Here is a 14,404-nt window from a genome sequence, read left to right on the forward strand (position 1 = left end):
GAGCCTCAGCAACCTTTTCGTAACATCTTGGATGCAGGCTCCAGGCATGCAGCACACTTCTTGGGACATTATGTCAGGTTGTCAGATGGATGTTTCTGTCTCCCTCTGAAGGGAGTCCCAAGCATAGCACTCTATGTCTCCTCCTTTTTGGTGTGATGGTTGTGAGCCTCTCAGTCTTTGGAGCAGGTGGCTCCTCCTCCTCAGATGTCAGGGTCTGCTCCTCACACTTCTTGTTGCTATGAACAGCATACCGGTTCTTGACCTCAATGGACAGGGGGCCTGGGTGGGGGCTCGAGCACTGTCTACTGTCCAAAGTGCCCAGGAGCACTTCTCCTCCTTCCTCTGGTGCCACTGTAGTCATCAGGCTAACATCCTCCAACCCATCTCCATGTGTATCCTGCTGATGAAGTACATGTGCTTCTGGAGGCTACACAGATGAGCCACCTTCTCCTGCAGCTCCCTTACTTGCTTCCTGAGGGACTCCATCATTACACACCTCTCACACTGGGTCTTTCACTTTGCCTGGCTTTCTGTGGAAGGGGCATGCAAGCTGCATCCCCAGCAAGTCAAGACCAGGACCTGGTTAGAAGCCTCCTGGATCAGGATGTCTGTCTGGCCAAGGCCAGGGCCTTCATAGGTTCAGGCAGACGAAGAGCAATGCACCATTTTCCTTTTCCATTTTCCTCCCATTATAGGTTCTTCCTTGTATAGTACCTGCAAGTTAAGGTGGGGGGAGAACCTTGCTCCCTGCCTTTCTCTGCTGGGAAACTCAGCTGGCTAACTCCCTTAATCTCCCAGCACACCAAACCAACCCAGAGTCCTACCAAACTTCATGGCAAGTTCCCAGCACAGAAAAGTGCTCCTTTTTGTCCCCCAAAATTAATCAATGGCAATAAGACAGAAGTGGTCTAGAGATATGCACCAAATGGCTAACTCCCTTAGTCTCACCAGCCATATATCTTACTTCTTATGTAGTATTATTAAATTTTTTATTGAGAACTGGATAATAATTGGGTAACCTGTCTGTGGATACGGTGCACTTGGTACTAATTGGTTATATGCATGCCTGCCTGCCTCATTTGGTTTACAGATGCTGCCCTCCATTTCTAATGTCCTCTTAGCTGCATAAGCAGCATAGAATAATGGGGGCATAGCCTTTATCTCTCGGTGTTTGCCTATTTCCTTTGAACCTGAGCAATCCCATAGCCTTCATTCATTGCATTTCACCCATAAAATCACCCAAACCTCGGAGGGGAAAGTTCCGAGCCAGCTCACCAGATTTGCTCTCCCAACGTCAACAAAAATGGGAAACGATTCTGTACCAGCAAGAAAGGAATATGGGCAAAGCTCAGCTCCTGGACCCTACTATGTCTGGAGATATTACTGTTGCCTGGGAAACCACTCTTTGTATACATGAGATTACTAACATACATTCTATATGTTTATCTTTAGATATGAGTTTATCACCTTGCCTATATGCTGTGTCGGGAGAAAAACCTGACACTGGATAAAATTTAGATTGCAACCTGCTAAAATCGATTAACTGTTTTGTGGTGTTAGAGGCATTTTCCTAATGTTAAATGCAATACAAACCATTCAGTGTCTAATATCAACAAATCTCATCTTCTGCTGTAAAGGTGGGTTATTCTTAGAGCCCTTCACATTCCAAGTTTAACTAGTGCTAGAAAGAAAAATTGTTCTTAAACCATCTGGTATATTATTAGCAGTTCAGTGAGCTCTATCAGGTGAGGCAGATAATCTGTAATCACAGGGAGTCAGGGTTATTTGAGGATTGGGATAATTTATTTAGTTTGGCTGGTTGTGAATGAAGATTGGAATATTGTATGTTGGGGAGTCTTTGTTTTTTAAAGGAACTACACAAGCTACTTTTAATATCAGTCAAACTACCATCAGGATCATATTAAAAACAAAAGACAAAAGAAAAATTAGAAACCATCACTGAACAGTCAGGCTCTTTGTCTACATATTGTTTCCCATAACAACAAACACAAGAGCATTTGCACCTAACTGAAAGTTTAGATTTTTGCAGCATGATCAGCTTGTTCACTTCTCCTGAGTCTCTCCATGCTGTCACAATGCAATATTCATGGCATCACACACATATCCCCATACCAATTGTAGAATGAATGACCTCTAAAGAGTTTAGAGATAGGAGCAGCAGGCAAAGAATAATAATACTACTGGCCAGATAAAAATATATGATAGTAAGCACTAAGAAGTAAGGAAATAAAGTTAGATGGGGTTTTATTAAAATACAATGAGCTGTATTCTGCCCTTATACCTGTGTTTTCACATTCAATTGACTTCAGTGGGGATTGCACAAACTCATCCTTGGGAACATGTCAGCTCTGGGTATTATGTCTAAATCCAAGGAGACTATGAGAGGAGAAAGGGGAAGGAAATATAATAATGTGGTGCTGGAAAACTCTTTATATCTCTGGAGTTATCTTAAATAAATAATTCAGTACAATCCTACTGCTTGCTTACTCAAATCACAAGACAACACTGTGCTTTCAAATTTTATCTGCGTGTTGTATTAATTTCAATGTACTAAATGGACCCAAAGAGGAAAAGGTGTTAACATGACCCTGTCACTGTCCAACATAAAATAATGTTAAACAAAGGTTGGGGTTTTGTATATGGAGACTTAAGCTTGCTTAGTGCCATGGCAAACACACCATTAATTTTTTGTAACCTTTTATTAAAGATACAGAAAAGAAAGGGAGGGAAGTGTTGAAGCATTTGAAATAAGAAGTATTAAGTAAGACTTTCATTTTAATGACTTCCCGTCTTCCATTTCCCTTAAGATGGAAAGAGTTTTTATAAAGAATCCTCCTCTCCTCCCACCCAATCCCATTTGGCAGTCTTTTAGATGGTATTAAAGATGGTAATAACTGTCCTTGGGGGTAGAGGAAGAGAAGAAGTTAGTTGAGCTGTGTTGGAGCAGTTTTTGTTGCTGTTAAAATCTGATCCTATTTCCCAGAAAACAAAACAAAACACACACAAGAGAAAAGAACAGCAAGGATAGAAAATGTACTTTCTATCTCTGGTGTGGGCTCTCACTTGCAACCACAATGCTGGAGAAACGTAGGAACAGCACATGGTCTTATCCACCACTTTGAGACCTGGCAAACTTGTACCAGCATCGGGTTGTTTCAGCTATTGCTTTTATCTGACTCTCTGGTGACAGGCTTACAGCAGTGTTGTGAAATATATGGTGTTGGCCTAAACTCTTATTAGACAGAAGGAAAAAGGAGGATAGGAAAGTGAAGAACCCAGGTGTGTGTGGTGTGTGTGGGAAAGGGGGGCGGTAGGATTCAGCCAAAGCAGGTGAAGGTGGTGATGTCACCTGTGTCCCTCTCTCTCACCTGGTCTGGTCAGGATGGTGAAGACAATAGCGTTACATTACATCCCGGGTCCTAGAAGATGGTGAGGTTGGCAGCCATGATTGTAAAGCTCACTCTTTCCCTTTCTTTCAGTGAGAAATGTTTGTATTTCCTTCCCTCCTAATTTTCCCCTCAAAATATTTTTAGGACCCCAAAAAGGGAGTAATGGTGGAATAACCCATCCCCTTATTATTTTGTCCACCAATTAGGCCTAATTTCTGACACATCACTTTTAATAATTGATTTCTAGTCCCACACTTCTCTTGCTTATCAGGCACGGTCACAACACAGTCCTTGAATTCATAGAATCATAGAATCATAGAATATCAGAGTTGGAAGGGACCTCAAGAGGTCATCTAGTCCAACCCCCTGCTCAAAGCAGGACCAATTCCCAGCTAAATCATCCCAGCCAGGGCTTTGTCAAGCCGGGCCTTAAAAACCTCCAAGGAAGGAGACTCCACCACCTCCCTAGGTAACGCATTCCAGTGTTTCACCACCCTCCTAGTGAAATAGTTTTTCCTGATATCCAACCTGGACCTCCCCCACTGCAACTTGAGACCATTGCTCCTTGTTCTGTCATCTGCCACCACTGAGAACAGCCGAGCTCCATCCTCTTTGGAACCCCCCTTCAGGTAGTTGAAGGCTGCTATCAAATCCCCCCTCATTCTTCTCTTCTGGAGACTAAACAATCCCAGTTCTCTCAGCCTCTCCTCATAAGTCATGTGCTCCAGACCCCTAATCATTTTTGTTGCCCTCCGCTGGACTCTTTCCAATTTTTCCACATCCTTCTTGTAGTGTGGGGCCCAAAACTGGACACAGTATTCCAGATGAGGCCTCACCAATGTCGAATAAAGGGGAACGATCACGTTCCTCGATCTGCTGGCAATGCCCCTACTTATACAGCCCAAAATGCCGTTAGCCTTCTTGGCAACAAGAGCACACTGTTGACTCATATCCAGCTTCTCGTCCACTGTGACCCCTAGGTCCTTTTCAGCAGAACTGCTACCTAGCCATTCGGTCCCTAGTCTGTAGCAGTGCATGGGATTCTTCCGTCCTAAGTGCAGGACTCTGCACTTGTCCTTGTTGAACCTCATCAGGTTTTTTTCTGCCCAATCCTCTAATTTGTCTAGGTCCCTCTGTATCCGATCCCTACCCTCTAGTGTATCTACCACGCCTCCTAGTTTAGTGTCATCTGCAAACTTGCTGAGAGTGCAGTCCACACCATCCTCCAGATCATTAATAAAGATATTAAACAAAACCGGCCCCAGGACCGACCCTTGGGGCACTCCACTTGAAACCGGCTGCCAACTAGACATGGAGCCATTGATCACTACCCGTTGAGCCCGACGATCTAGCCAGCTTTCTATCCACCTTACAGTCCATTCATCCAGCCCATACTTCTTTAACTTGGTGGCAAGAATACTGTGGGAGACCGTATCAAAAGCTTTGCTAAAGTCAAGAAATAACACATCCACTGCTTTCCCCTCATCCACAGAGCCAGTTATCTCATCATAGAAGGCAATTAGGTTAGTCAGGCACGACTTCCCCTTCGTGAATCCATGCTGACTGTTCCTGATCACTTTCCTCTCCTCTAAATGTTTCATAATTGATTCCTTGAGGACCTGCTCCATAATTTTTCCAGGGACTGAGGTGAGGCTGACTGGCCTGTAGTTCCCCGGATCCTCCTTCTTCCCTTTTTTAAAGATGGGCACTACATTAGCCTTTTTCCAGTCATCTGGGACCTCCCCCGATCGCCATGAGTTTTCAAAAATAATGGCTAATGGCTCTGCAATCTCACCCGCCAACTCCTTTAGCACCCTCGGATGCAGCGCATCCGGCCCCATGGACTTGTGCACGTCCAGTTTTTCTAAATAGTCCCGAACCACTTCTTTCTCCACAGAGGGCTGGTCACCTTCTCCCCATGCTGTACTGCCCAGTGCAGCAATCTGGGAGCTGACCTTGTGCGTGAAGACAGAGGCAAAAAAAAAATCATTGAGTATCTAATTATACCAATAGACCTTTTTGTTTATACTAATTCAATCTGTCTCCCTTTTGTATCTTTCCCCATCATTCATGATAAGTTGTTGTGCAATTTAAGAATGACTTATTATAGCTGAGCTCAGAATTTGGGTAAATTGTAGCCCCAGTTATTACAACAGTGTGATACAGGGCTCTTAAGCTGAAATACATCTTTATATCATCTACGCTTTAGGTCACAAACTGGGACCCAAAGCTGTGTTTCCTACAGGAATACCAAAACCTAGCCATGGACACTAAATTCCATGTTGTACTTCAAGATCCCAGCATATCAATTGCCAGAAACAGTCTTTTTTCTCTGGAAGATTCAACTCCTTCATCCAAGAAGTTAAGTAGGGGGAGAAGGAGTAGTGGGAGTAAAAACCATGTTACTAGGTCTTTCTAAAGTTCTGATTCTAATGGACAGGTGTGTTCTACTAGTACAGCCAGCAAAGAATCCATGATAACCTTAGCGGAGAATACTTTGCACCCTATAAGCAGCTTAACTGTAGGATAAAAGCGTACACATACCTCAGAGGTGTACGACAGCATTTGGGAGTGCTCCACTAGCGCATTTTTTTCTGTTGTAAACAGGGCTCAATATCAGGGTTAAAGGAATTACTGGGATCATGCTGTTCGCACACATGGAAAATGGAGGCTAAAGGATAGCTACCTTGGATACTTTTTTTTCATTGGAGGCCCTTTGGTAAATGTTCCAGGGTTTCACCAATAAAATCTACTGCTGCATCTGGTACACACCCTACAAGGTAATTTTCAGCATTTCAGATATGGTTCAGTATAGCATTAAAATTATACATACCCTTTTATCATGTCATTCATTGTAGTGTGAATTTCCACAGTTTATTATGCTCATACTACACATAAACATAATTACTTTACAGCAGGCTATAAATTCCACCTATTGGAGAACATAATTAGTTTTCACTATATGTTTAGTCTAGTTTGTTCATGTACAACATAAATGTATAGCAATTCTTCTTTGTGAAAGTATTATAAACAAATGAAGACAAAGTCTTCTATTTATAACACTGACCTTTCATTGATAAAGTTTAAATAAATAAATTTCATTAAATAAGAAAAGCATCTATATACTTTGAAGAACGTAGAATTTGAATATTGCTGATGTCTTTTTTCCTTAGGTCCCTGTAGGCCAAATTCAGAGCTGAGGTCAGTGGAATTCTATTGCAGTTGTGCCTATTGCTGCTAGTGTTAAATTTGGTCCTATGACTATCATCAGCTTTTTCGGTCCTTTTAAAATGTTGCCTCTTAAAAGGATTTTTACACTGGTTTGATTTAATTGTGGATTTAATTATTCTAAGGTTCAGATAAGGTGCTTAGAAATTCATTACCAGATTAGCCCTTTAGGAATAAAATGTTTCTTATTTCAGTTGACATCTGATGTTAGCATAAGAGATGATGTTGACAGACCAAGCACATTGTCCTAATCACAGTCAAGCTAGCTTTTTGGGATAAAAATAAATAAAATTAGATTACTTTTTCATTTTTTTTACTGGTTTTAACATGAATTTCTGGTAGTTTAGTGCTCACAAAAGATGCTAGACAGTCAGACCAGTCAGCAGAGACAAATGAAGTTGCCCCAATCTCCACCACCTGCCTCAAACTTGGGATGACCTCTTGGGGTTGATAGGGTAATTCAGTCTCCATGCTCAGTCAAATCTTTGGTCTTTCAGCAGAGACTCCCAATAAGGCTGTCAAATTAGTGCTTAGTGAGGTGGTGTTTTTGTGATGTGGACGCCTCTCATGTAGGTCAGCAAACCTATTTCATATAGGCTATCAAAGAGCCACATCAGCGTGGGCTGGATTCAAACTAGCCACCTAGAGGTGAATGAATCAATATCCAATTACCAATTCCTGGAGACATCTAGTCCCTCTCTGCTAAATTTGTTTTAAATAGGAACAAAATGCCAAGACATTACCATGAGACAAGAATGCCATCATTGCTCTTTAGCAGGCTTTTATATCTTGTGTTATATTTTATATTGTTTTACCTTATTTTAATATTTCTAAACAGCCTACTACTATTGCTCCAAGGATTACTGTATTGTAATAGCACTGATCAGAACTGTTCTGTTTTAAAATAAGAGTAAACAACCAGCAAACATGACTGATGCCCCTACCTATGGAACTCTTGATCAATGAGCTGAAGTCCCACTGGACTACATACATGAAGAAGGGAAGGGAGAAAAATAAAATCCCCCCATAAGGAACAGTTGGTGAAATTTAGGAGCAGTGGGAAAACTGAGGTCCTCTGTGGATAAAATGCAGGTGTTATTTTTTTATTTAGTGTCTATCATATGTATTGCAGTGATGGGTGCTTTCTAAGTGACTAACATAGGTAAATCCTTTGAGGGGGCTGAGGAGAGGAGATGTTTATCTACAACAGTGTAGATAAAGCCAGTAATTCAAAACTGCCTGTTTATTTTGTATAAATACATGGATCTGAGTCTTAGTTTCATGTCCTGTACAGGTTCCTGCCCCCAAGGTTAGTCAGAGGGCTCCCTCCTTCTTATTTTAACTCTAGTAGTTTATCCTACCATTTGGGCCGCTCCTCCTTTACTGCCAAAATGGGTTTGTGCTGTTGGAGCAACTTTGCCATACCACTCCCACAGCTCCTTTTCCCTCCCTTCCCTGTTATACCTGCCCACCATCACCAAGGTAACATTCAGTTTCACCACCATTAAAAATGGGTACAGTTCAAAAGCTTCAGTTCCCTTCATTTGGAGCTCTCACCCTCCCTTTCCTATCCACCCAGCTGCTCAGTGATAACAGCGCCATCATAGCAGCTTATCTCAGGATGTCACAAGTGCATTCTTGTTAAGTATTTCATGGATTATTGAAAGGACAGATGGTCTAAGTACGAACCTCCACAACAAGTTCAGCCTTGAAAGAGAGATGGGTTTTCTATAGCTTTGGCATTATATTGTGCAACTGCCATACCACAGGAACAGGAATTCAAATAGAACCTTTTAAATACGTGTGTTTAGATAGTGTAAACGTATATCTTCTCATCTGAACCATTTCCTTTTTTTCTATATACTCACCCGAATGCAATGAACATAACCAGTACCGTGGATAACTCCAGGACGAGTGAGGCAGGTAAGGCAATTTAAAAGTAACAACTCTCTTCAATCAAATCAGATTAATTTCCAGGTGTCAAAAGGAGCAGAATTTAAGAGGACAATACCAGTCACTATGGAAGTCAAGTTAAAATACATGCATAAACTTGCTTTTTTTCCTTATATAACTGAAAAAATTACAAGAAATAAGCATGTAAAATACACAGGTTTTCAGATGTGAAGTGTGGTGTTATTGTACAGGTATTTGTTGAAATATTGTTGGTACGCTGATACTTAAGGCCCGTAAGCAGGTCTATCTATCTAAGATACTTATATGATCTCCATTACTGTAGCTAAGTGCCTCACAATCGGTAATGTATTTATCCTCACAACATTCATGTGAAGTAGGGAAGTACTATTAGCTTCATATTACAGAGGGGGGAACTGAAGCATAGAGACACTAAAGGTATGTCTACACTGTAATTACATACCCATTGCTGGCCCATGCTAGCTGGCTCGGGCTAAGGAGCTGTTTAATTGCGGTGTAGACATTGGAGCATGGGCTGCAGGGCCGGCTCCAGCTTTTTTGCTGCCCCAAGCAGCGAAGAAAAAAAGAAAAGAAAAACCTGATTGAACTGCTGCCGAAGTGCCGCCGAAGAGGGAGTGTCGGGGTGAAGGACCCACCGCCGAATGTCCGCTGAAGACTAAAACAGAGCGCTTGAGCTGCCACCGAAGTCCCACCGAAGACCCGGGCGTTGCCGCCCCAATAACGGACGGAGTGCCGCCCCTTTCTATTGGCCGCCCCTTTCTATTGGCCACCCACTTCCTTCGCTCGTGCCTGGAGCCGGCTCTGATGGGCTGGAGCCTGGGCTCTAGGACCCCGTGAGTAGGGAGAGTTCCAGAGCACAGGCTACAGCCTGCATCCAAACATCTACAACTCAATTAACCATCCCTTTAGCCTGAGCCCTGCAAGACTGAGTCAGCTGGCACAGGCCATCTGTGGGTGCTTAATTGTAGTGTAGACATACCGTAAGTGGCTGTCCAAGATCAAACAGAAAATCTATTGCAGAGCAGCAAATGAACCCAGGTCTCCAGAGTCCCAGGCTAATGACTAGACCATCCTTCCTTTGACCTTTACTCACAGGTAGGGTATGTGTATATTTTGGGACCAGATCTTTCTCCCTGTAAGGTCAATGTCAAAATTCCCTTTGATTTCAATGGTGCAGAATTGTTTTACCCTGGAAAGGTATGCAAATGTTATTTATTCAGTATATAAATGAGAGATTACACATGCATATTTACTAACTGTGTTCAAAACGGTGTGCTAAATTATGCCAGGAATTTACAGGGCCAGCAGCTTGCAAGGCTGTGCCATTGGAAACAATGCAAAGTACACTGAAAGCAAAATGAGAATAGTTCATGTATACTAATAATCCAGGAGGGCATGATCAGCATGGAGAATCTAATTAATGTCCTTGAATTTTTTAAAAGGGTTTAAGATATTGATAATGACAGTGCATACATAATCATTTATTTTGATTTTCAGAAAGACATTAATAGACTGTTCCTCATGACAGCGTCTTGCGTAAGAAATGAGCTTGGGGGATGCAGCTTGGAACTTCAAAACTGATAAAGAGCTGGTTCATTACATAAAACAGATGTTATTTATCTATGTAGAGGACTAAGTGAAACTTGCCATGGATCCAGATCAGAGTAACAGTAAATATAAAGTGTGAATCAAGTGATATACCACAGGTTTCAGATCTCATTAATAAGTAGGATAAGTGGCCCATATGGCATTAATAAATACAAAGTGAAAGCAGAGTTTAAAGTTAATTACATGACATACAAAATGAAGAAAACTGAAGTAAAATAAACCCAAAACTGATTTCTGGGGAAAAACCTCTCTGTGAAGAGTTTGACAGATTTCCTAATGTAGAACATACAAATTCCAGTTGATTGTATGTAATTGCTGCATCATTGAATGTCTCAGTGTCAAAGATTTAGTCAAGCTCTCCCGCATGGACACTCACCAGACTGCTGTGAGGGGATCAACATACTGAATCCATGTGTGCTTTAGCCTCCAGAATCCAGGCATTGCCCCTAGGTTGGGGTCTCTAGACACACCCTCAGGTGCAAATCTTCTCTGTCTAGCACCCTGTGGGGTGTATGCACACACCGTTTCCTATTGAAGCAGATGATGGGTGTGCTGACACTGCGGTTACAGTTAGGGTTGCCAGGCATCCAGTTTTCGACTGGAACGCCCAGTCGAAAAGGGACCCTGGCGGCTTCAGTTGGCACCGCCTACCAGGCCGTTAAAAGTCCAGTCAGCGGTGCAACGAGGGCCCAGGACTAAGGCAGGCTCCTTGCCTGACCTAGTTCCACGTGGCTCCTGGAAGCAGCCGCCAGGTCCTTGTGGCCTCTAGACGCTGGGGCAGCTAGGGAGGCTCTGCGCACTGCCCCCGCCCAAAGTGCTGGCTCCGCAGTTCCCACTGGCCGGGAACCACGTGGAGCCTCCCTGGCCACCCATGCGCCTATGGGCTGCAGGGTCCTGGTGGCCGCTTCCTGGGAGCCGTGGTAAGTGCCACCAGGATCCCAAACCCCCTCCTGCACCCCAACCCCCTGCCCCAGAGTCCCCTCCCGCACTCAAACTCCCTCCCGGAGCCCACACCTTGCACCCCTCAACACCCCAACCCCCTTGCCCCAGCCCTGAACCCCCTCATCCATCCCCAAGCCCCTCATTCCCAGCCCCACCCCAGAGCCTGCACCCCCAGCCAGAGTCCCCCCCCCCACGCCAACCCCAGCCCAGAGTCCTCTCCTGCACCCTGAACTCATTTCTGGCCCCACCCCAGAGCCTGCACCTCCAGCCAAAGCCCTCACCCCCCTCCCGCACCCCAACCTCCTGCCCCAGCTTGGTGAAAGTGAGTGAGGGTGAGGGAAAGCGAGCGACGGAGAGATGGGGAATGGAGAGAGCAGGGGCTGGGCCTCTGAAAAGGGGCAGGGCAGGGGCAGGGCCTCGTGGAAGGGGCAGGGCAGAGGCATTCAGTTTTGTGCGATTAGAAAGTTGGCAACTCTAGTTACAGTCTACCCGACTGTCTCGTGCTTCACCATGATAAGGGACAATGATCAGATTCAAAAGGGTTGGCCTTGGGTTTAGGGGAGTGAGGCCCAGTGGCCAGCCTCATTACCGCTGCCCTTGGGGGCAGGGCTGTGCGGCCTAGAGGCCAGCCTCAGTACAATGGCCCTTGGGATCGGGGCTGTGCAGCCTACACGCCAGCCTCAGTACAATGGCCCTTGGGATCGGGGCTGTGCAGCCTACACGCCAGCCTCAGTACAATGGCCCTTGGGATCGGGGCTGTGTGGCCTAGAGACCAGCCTCAGTACAATGGCCCTTGGGGTCAGAGCTGTGCGGCCTAGAGGCCAGTCTCAGTACAACGGCCCTTGGGGTCGGGGCTGTGCAGCCTAGTGATCAGAGTCAGAAAAGTGAGCTGCCACCTAGGGCTGAGTGGTGGTGGAGGGGGTAGAGGAACCTGGCCCCTACCTCTCCACTGCGTCCCGGCCCAAGGCCCTGTTAGTAGTGAACATGGTCACCACCCAGTCAGCAGGGATCTTACCACAACACGCTGACTTTCCTCGGGTGTGAGGTACCACTCACTACATTCCCCCTGGGCCACTTCTTACCATGAGTCCTGAAGGTGGGGTCCATTCGTCATCAGGGTCTCTAAGCTTCTTGGCGCAGGTAGCTTGTTGGGACTCCAGCTCCTGTTGACTGGCCATGGAGCATGCCCGGTCTGGTCTAAAAAGCAGGACTTCCGCCGCCCATACTGTGGGATTAACCCTTTCCTGCTTAGTGTTGGGTATGCACACCCCATCACAAACCCCTTCTGACAGCTGTGACAATACAATTCAACTGCTAACCCCTCAGGCTTCCCACCCCCATAACTTATTCACCTCCTTTCCCAGAACTCTGTCTTTGTGGGTGCTCTGGGTTTATAGTTTACTTCTTCAGGGGCAGGTGCTAGGTAACACACAACACACACATGGACTTTGTTCAGAATTCTAAAACATCATTGCTCTTTACTTAGCAAAATGAGAAATGCACACATCTTGACAAAAATAATAAACTCTGCATGTATTTCTCTGCCTCAGTTTCTTCACAACTCTGGAACATTCTTTGGATTAAGGTTAGGGTGTTTGGGGGCATCCAGAATCCTTCTCCTACAGTGCACAGCTTGTCTTCAGAACCACAGAGCCTCTCTCTGTAGGTTAGCTTACTTTGACCTTGGTTGGTCCTGCAGTTGATCTGCCTCTACACCCTCACTACAAAAGCATGCCCATCTCTTGCCCTCTCCTGTTCACAGCTTCTTGGGTGACTCTGAGAATCTTTCCCCATCCTTTTTAAAGAGCAATTTCATAAGAACAACTTTATAGCATCAGCCAGAGTTCATTAGTTGTACAGACACATTCTCCAAATCATCAAACTCAGTGTATACTGCATCAAGCATGCTAAGACCTGGTCTACATTAAAAAGTTATGGTGATGTAAGTCGCCTCAGGTCGACCTATTTGTGTATGTTTCTACACTCAAATTTGTCTCCAAGAGTCATAAGTGCCCTGTTATGGAGATACAGTAAAACCACCTCTCTGAACAGTGTTGAGCCATGGTTGACCTACCGAGGTCAACACGGTCCAAGTGTAGAAACTGTGTGACCTGTGTCGGCTCTAACAGACCTCCAGCAACTGTCCCGGGAGGGCCAGGGAGACCAACAATTAACCTGGTTATTAGCTGCCGACCTGCTGCTTTTACAATGAGCTGCATGGCATTCTTGGTGGAGTCCCCTCCAGCACCCTGCAAACCACCATGAATACCTTGGAGGAGCCCTGAGACAGAGGCTCTTGCTGCGAACAACAAGGAGGAGAAGGGAGCACAGCCATGCCACAAGGCAGGACCTATTTGAGAAGCCACCACAGTCTAGCCAGTCCTGCCAGCCAACCATGGACGAGCCCGATGAAAGGGAAGGGACCTCGGGTAAGGGTGTGCATGCACTCTTCTTTCCAATATTTAAATTTAAAGATGGTTCCTGATCCATCCCGGGTTAGCATGACACAGGAATCAATTTTTCATTGTTTTACTCATATGAGAAGGGGTAGCAGTACGACAAACAGAGGTAGAGTTGGTATCTGCTTTTCATTCCGCTGTAGGATTAGACAGGGGTCAAAGAGGTGGGGGAGAGCCCATGCAGAGTAGCTTGTTTATCTACATAGGGATATCCCTTGTATCCTCCTGAGAGATCTTGATGAAACTTTCATGGAGATACTCTGCAATCCTTTCCCAATCCTGTGACTTTCCCAAAGGTTGCTAGGGATGGCTGCCTTATTTCTTCCTCCATGCCACTCCACGATGAATTCAACTGTCACCATTGCAGTAAACAGACTAGTGACACATGAGCCCCAGAGGCTTCAGAATGCCAGTAACAGCTGAGTGCTCTGTGCACTTGTAACCCTCAGGAGTGAGATATCAGCTAAAATCACCAACAGTGCCAATATTCAGTGCCATTACCCAATAAGGACCAACATTTTATTGTTCCATGCAACTGAAATTCCTTTCCCCCTCTTGCTCCTGCCCCGGCAGGCCATACTCACCATAGCTGGGGTTGGAGAGTGGTGCTGTGCAGGGGCAGTCCAAAGTTGAAGTGTTAATGAGCATGCCTTCTTAAAAGCTTTTATGGGAATAAGGGAAGGGAGTTTTAAACTTATCTTTTCCTTTGCATCGTGACTTTAAATCCAATGCTACAGCTATCTGTTTTTATCAGCAGCTGCTTCCATTGTGCCCTTGATGTATTGCATTGCCTGTTTTTTGTTTTTTCTTGGTTCAGGAGAATAA

The sequence above is a fragment of the Trachemys scripta genome, chromosome 7, assembly GCF_013100865.1.
Source record: "Trachemys scripta elegans isolate TJP31775 chromosome 7, CAS_Tse_1.0, whole genome shotgun sequence".
Classification (NCBI taxonomy): Eukaryota; Metazoa; Chordata; order Testudines; family Emydidae; genus Trachemys; species Trachemys scripta.